This window comes from Notolepis coatsorum (assembly GCF_963971535.1).
Source record: "Notolepis coatsorum genome assembly, chromosome: 6".
Lineage (NCBI taxonomy): Eukaryota > Metazoa > Chordata > Actinopteri > Aulopiformes > Paralepididae > Notolepis > Notolepis coatsorum.
Window position 1 is genome coordinate 155358773 of NC_140170.1, and position 6648 is coordinate 155365420.

Here is a 6648-nt window from a genome sequence, read left to right on the forward strand (position 1 = left end):
CGCACCTACTTTCGAACTCTGCATGCGCAGATTGCCCACGGATTCTCTCTTAATTGTCCAGAGATCGAGGTTCATCAATCTGCGCATGCGTGTGTAGCAGGGTGGATTATCCATGCTTTATGGGAGTGGTTGTACACGGCCACCTGGTAGCGGGACACAGCAGAGCTGAGTCTAGCTGGATCCCCGACTGTAGGCCAGGAATGTCGAAGTGGAGGTCGAGCAGCAGGAGCGGATGGGGCCTAGGATTCACTGAACTAGGGATGGTACTCTGGTCCTTCTTGCCCTCCAGGGCGATCAGCAGTAGCTCACCACACACCCCCACTTCCCCCAATACTTCCTGAGCCCTCCCACACTTGATGGCAGTAAGATGGATGATGTTTTCGCTCCCCAAAGCAGTACCCTTCCTTAATGACCTGTAGAGACCTTTAACAATGAACTATAGGCAGGGGTGGGGAAAGGGTTAAATAATAATGAGCATTACCCGGAGAGAAAAGGGTTAGATGAAATGCACATTAAGGACACGCACACAGTGATCCCATTTACGTCTCCTTTATATAGCCTGGTTCAATTAACAAGAATCACTCAATTAGAAAAGCTATTTTCTCACTGGCACCTAGTGCTCTCGCTCTACAATAAACAAGGACGAAAGTTATTCCCACAATGAAAGCTATTCCCACAATGAAAGCTATTCCCACACTGAAAGCTATTCCCACACTGAAAGTTATTCCCACACTTGGCACCTAGTGCTCTCACTCTATATTACAGACACAGTAAGAACCTCTTCCCTTTAAGGGTTATCTACTGCTCCGCTTCGCGGTAGGGGAGAACCAGGTAAGGAGTAAAGGAGTTCAATGGGAATTTTATAAGGAACCACACATTATTATTACACTCAAAAGAAATTAACAGTGGGCCCACATTTAGCAAATAAAACCCCTAGCTAAAGCCGGCTTGAAATGGTTGGGGCGCCCCTATACACTGCTCTCCAGCGTTCATTCAAAGCACCATTTATCTTCACCCTTACAGAGCCTGCACCACACAGTGGACTGTCTATACCGAACACGTTTCAGCACTCAAATCGCTGCTTGTACTTATCCAAGATGGCAGGCCCAACCTCAGCACCACTAGTCCGGGTGCTAAGATGGCCGTCGGAGATCCTGCGATAACAGCCAGCGGGGCGGGGTAAACGCTGGGGTAGGTGAGCTGCTGGGCAACGGCTTGGAGGGGCTGGAGAAGCGTGCAGTGTAGTGGCGTCCTCTGCTGGGCTGGAGAGGTGGCCAGCGCGCGTGCTAAACTGTGGTGCTAACCTAAACACAGCTAAACTGTGGGTCGTGATGAACCCTCCTGCTATGACACCTATACACAGCTAACGCAAGGTGGCCAATGTCTACCACCTGGTCTTCGGCGATGCTCACCTGTTGATTCATTCACAGTGTCTCTGGCACATTAACCAAACGCTAAGCTGCCGCAGATATTTCTAGGATAACCCGTTGTGTAACTGAGTTTATCTTGCGCATTAATCAAACGCTAAACTACCGCATATTCTTCTAGGATAACCCGTTTGGTAACTGAGTGTGTTCCTCGCGTGCTGACTCGGTGGTGCTCCCGTTCCAGGCGTCCTTCTTCCTCCGTGTAGAACGCCGAAGAGGAAGTCCCTCTCTGCTGCACTTGGCGTTGAACCCATTCTTCCTCGCCTGATGTCCTTCCTGCCCAGCGACCACCACCGCCCCTGCCGGCACCTGTAGTCAATGTCGGGGTAGGGAGAATCAAAGAGAGCCGCACGTTAAGTGTCCATGTCCGGGTAGGAATGATCAAGAGCGGTCAACCGGTTACAACGTCCTCGTGAACACAGGGAATGCAAAAGATTAACGTTAGACACCCTGAATAATAGCCAGACATATTCAGGTGGCTACACGTGGTTTGGGAGTAGGTGCAGGAAAGTGACTATAGCTCGGCCGAGAAAGTGCCGATCGACTTGGGATTGGTTGCTCCGTGTTCAGGAGACTGAGTCGTATAAAAGTCTATTGGATCATGTCTCCAGCACCCCAACAGCCGTAGCTACAACCACTTCATGGCAAGGCTCTCATCCACATTGATTCATTTTCTCCCCCCGCTCTCTCCTCCATGAGCTTCCACATAATGTGGAAGTGCAGTGGTCTAATACACGCGTGTGAAAGTGGCCAATGTTAATGTCGACGCACCTTTCTCCGGGTGCTCAGGAGGTTGAGCGGTCGTCTGGCAATCAAAAGGTTCCCGGTTCAATTCCAGCTCCTCCCGGCAGCATGTCGAAGTGTCCTTGAGCAAGACACTTAACCCCTTAACTGCTCCCAATGATGAGCAGGTTGGCACCTTGTATGGTCGCCTCCGCCGTTGGTGCGTGAATGTGTGAGTGAATGGGTGAAAGTGAGACATAAGCCCTTTGGATAAAAGCGCTACAGTATATGAATGCAGTCCATCTACCAGTCCATCCAGGTGGAACCCATAGGAAGGAGAGGAGGGGCCATTGGCTGCTCTAGCTCAACAAGTTTAACTTTTTGGGACATCCAATGAGAAACCAATGGCCCCTCCCCTCCCTATGCATGCCAATATGTAATTGTGTGTGTGTGTATATTCATGCAAGTGGCCACATGGTAATGATGATGCACCTTTCTCCAGGCCGGGCCCTGTCACACGCGCTCAGCATCAGCAATAACAACTCGCTGGGGTCTAAAATGCCGTATAATTCAAGGAGGCTTATGGGTAGAATGGGAGAGAAAGGAGGGTGCCACACGGGGGGTTGACGGATGGAATAGCCTATGTGTCTGAAGGACACGGTGAAGTCACAATCTGTGATGTAATGGGCTTAGATTGATTTATGCCGTGACAGGGCCGACGTTTGTGTGTCAGTCGGGAGCAGAGCGGCGCCCTGGGTCTGCAGCGCTGTGTGTCTGGCCCGGGGATCAAACCACCGGTGATTTACACGCCAGCGGACCGGATTCAGAGAGGACGCCCGGTCATTATTTTACAGGGGATCCCACATGTCAACTGCTTTGTCACAATTCTGTCACTGCTAGTATAGGCTCTCTCACACACACACACACACACACACACACACACACACACACACACACACAGACACACACACACACACACACACACACACACACACACACACACACACACACACACACACAAATGCACCTTGCAATTCAAAGTTAATCATCATAAGACTGGCTGTCCTGATAACTAGTTTTGACTGTGATATTATCATTGGTTAACAATTAACATCTCTATTGGGTTAGGTGTAATGTGAGAGCTGTGTGTGAAATGCACTTTAAATAAGAATGAAATTAATTGAAACAAGAAATGTTTCTACTTTAAAAAAAAATAATTGGAAACCACCGCTAACCCCTGAACACCCTGCAATCAACAAGGCTCCCGTGTAGTGGCATTTCCAGACTCCTAAATAATACAGTATATCCTACATCATGTAAAATAAAAGGTGATATGCCTATAATAATAGTGCAATTCAGTTAATAATCGTGCAATTCAGACCAGACGACGGCTAGGTATAACGTGCTGTCTGTCGTGCTATGGAATGATGACTAATGCAGACCCCCCCCCCCCCCCCCCCTCGACACGAAAGTAGGGCTCCACATGTGTGTGGAGTGAAGGTCTTTCATGGTTCGATCGGCGCACGGCGTTGGACGTCATCAGCAAGGGGATCACCTATTCTCCAAACGGGTGGGTATATTATTGGCATATATTTGATCCGTTTGGCTTTCGATATAAAGAAGGTCAGTAACCCCTGTTCGAATTGCAACTCACGTGAGTGTGGACTGTGGACGGTAAACTGCAATTGAACGTTTTACGCTTAGAATATCTTTTAATTTCCGGACACGCATCTCCTCAACATCTGCCCAACGCATCCTGCCAGCTGCCACTTGCAGCAGCAGCATAGTGGTGATGATGCTGCTCCCTGGTGTGTAGAGGAGAACGCGTGTCTTCTGCCCAATGACAGCGCAGGATGCTGGGAGAGCCTGCTGCCCGCTGGCGTGAATGGAGGCAGCGAGACGCGCGTCCCGAGCAGTGATGATGGGAACGAATTGACATCGAAAAAGGTACATCAAATCTGTTTATTTGATCTGTCAGTATATACGAGGCGTTTATCTTAGCGGTTACCGTGTAAACCGAGACACATCTTCTCTTGCCTTATGTGGATTGCGCTCAACGACTTGGGGGGACGGACGCATTTGGATGTAAAAGGGGGAAAATCATTCGTTGTCGAGTCTGGCAGTGATCATTTGATACCTAGGGATTTTATATTAAAACCCACATTTATAGTTATAACATCATTATATTATTTTATTAATAATGGAAATTATTTCGTTTTCCGTGGGCATCCTATATAGCTTGCTTATTAGTGCTCGACGCCAACCACACTGAAGGCATACAACATCTATCGAATTATTTGCAGGCTATGTTGCATATTTGTATTTGTTGTGTCCGCATGTTGACGGATTGTCAAATAGTTAACACATCAATCATATACATTTTGATCTAATTATGTCATTATAATGAGGCCCAGATGTAATCGACATTTTGTCGCATTTTGCTCATGCCATTACATTTTCCATCGCTGTTAATGTGGGAGTTTGTACGTGGCATTTATTGGCAGAAGCTGTCATATTCGACATAATGATCATCCTGATGTTATTAGTCGCGTAGTCCGCGAAATAGATACTAAAGCTACATGTGTCCCCTGTTATGCAGGTTACGTTATAAATTGGTACGTGGTTGACAGGGTAGCAGACCATTTGGAAAAGCACATTTTCATTTTCTGATCCAATAGACCAATCGTCGAAGGCAGTAGGAGGGTCTTGGGGTGTCATATATGGGCGTCGAGATTCCATACATGCTGGTCAAGGCTAATATAGTGGAGGCTAAGTCACCAGTATTGCATCCGATGGGAGATGGTGCTATGTTGCATGCTCAGATTGTGCTGGTGGAGGGTTTGGGACCAAAGTGAATGGAAATGTGGACAAATAATTGTAACTGTGCATACGTCACACTACAACGATGTGATGTGGTATGACGGACAGAGACATCTCTTTATTATAGCCAACCATCGGCATCAGGCTGACACAAAAGTGACCGTGTCCACGCTCAAAGTCTTACACTATTTCTGGAGCACATCCTCCTGATGAAAAATTGAACGTCTGAAACAGATGACGCTCTGACCTCGAAATGTAGCCACCATTTGTTTTCTATTGTGTTTATTTCTACCTTTAATTAGAACCTGAATCCTCATACATAGCAGGCCAACACATGTCAACGTATACATTCAACGGGAATGCTAAACTGCCTTTTTTCACCAAACCCCTCCCTGTATACGCTTTGAATTCAGCTCAGTGGGGAACACTGTATTCAATCTCCTAAATCGTAAATGGCGCATTTATGTAACGCTTTTATCCAAAGCGCTTCTCAATTTTGTTCCTCACATTTTCACCCGTTCACTCACACATTCACACACACACCGACGGCAGAAGCAACAATGCAAGGTGCCAACCTGCTCATCGGGAGCAGTTAGGGGGGTTAAGTGTCTTGCTCAAGGACACTTCGACACGCTGCCCGGGAGGTGCGGGAAAATCGAACCGGGAACCTCCGGATTACCGGACGACTGCTCTCTACCTCCCGAGCCACCGTCGCCCCTAACAATCGCTTCACTCGGTTTAGTGTTAGAACAAAAGCCTTGGTGACCTTAAGGCTCTCCAGAGCCGCCTGGAGAACAAGTGCCTCTGCGTGTGAAAGGGACACATGGCACGGCGAGGCCTCGTAGCACCAGGCCTGTGTTCCCCGTGTTCCCTGTGTTGCCTGAAGCCTCACTCGCTGGCGTCGCCCCGGGGCTCAAATCCTCCTCCATGCGTCTGTATTCCTCCCTTTCTGTTTCCGCACCACTTATCTTTCAAATACCAGCGGTCATTTCTCCGGAACTGGCATTTTCAGATCTGGTCTCTTGCTCCTCAAGACGACATCTGCTCACTACCGCCTGCTCCACTCCGCGTTGAGGGGGTGGCGCTGTTTGGTCGGATAGTGTAACCCCCCCCCCCGCAAGTCAATATCCATGTTGTAAGAGGCTGCCTGTAATATTTTATTTAAAATGTTTAAAAAATAAAAGTGTGTTCCTCCTGATAGGGCTGTGAGAATTACTGCATGCATACTATATCATGGTAGAAAGGAGGCATACTGTGTTAGACATTATAGTTATAACCCAAGGGAGTAGGCTACGGCTGTGGGATGAAGGCCTGAAAGTGGGTGTGGCCGCGTTGGGCCGCCGCGCCGCCCACACTGGCCCCTGCACGTCTCCTGGGTCTCACTGCTGAAAGCCAATCGGTGTGATCAGCATTCTCACGTCTAGCTTTCGGCTTTTCTGACATCTTTACACTTGTTTAAAACCTATAGCGTGCCTGGCGGCCTGCTCTCTAGTCCTTCTATTATAAACATTATCTATAATCATCACTACTTGCTTTGTAGTCATAAGATACCGTGAGACTGACACTTATATGGTGTGCAATCTGAAATAATACAAACCGTGAAACCGACAATCGTTTTGTTATCTATGTTCTGCCTGAGGTTGCAGGGGTTCACTTCAGGTGCTCTTGGGGGGGGGGG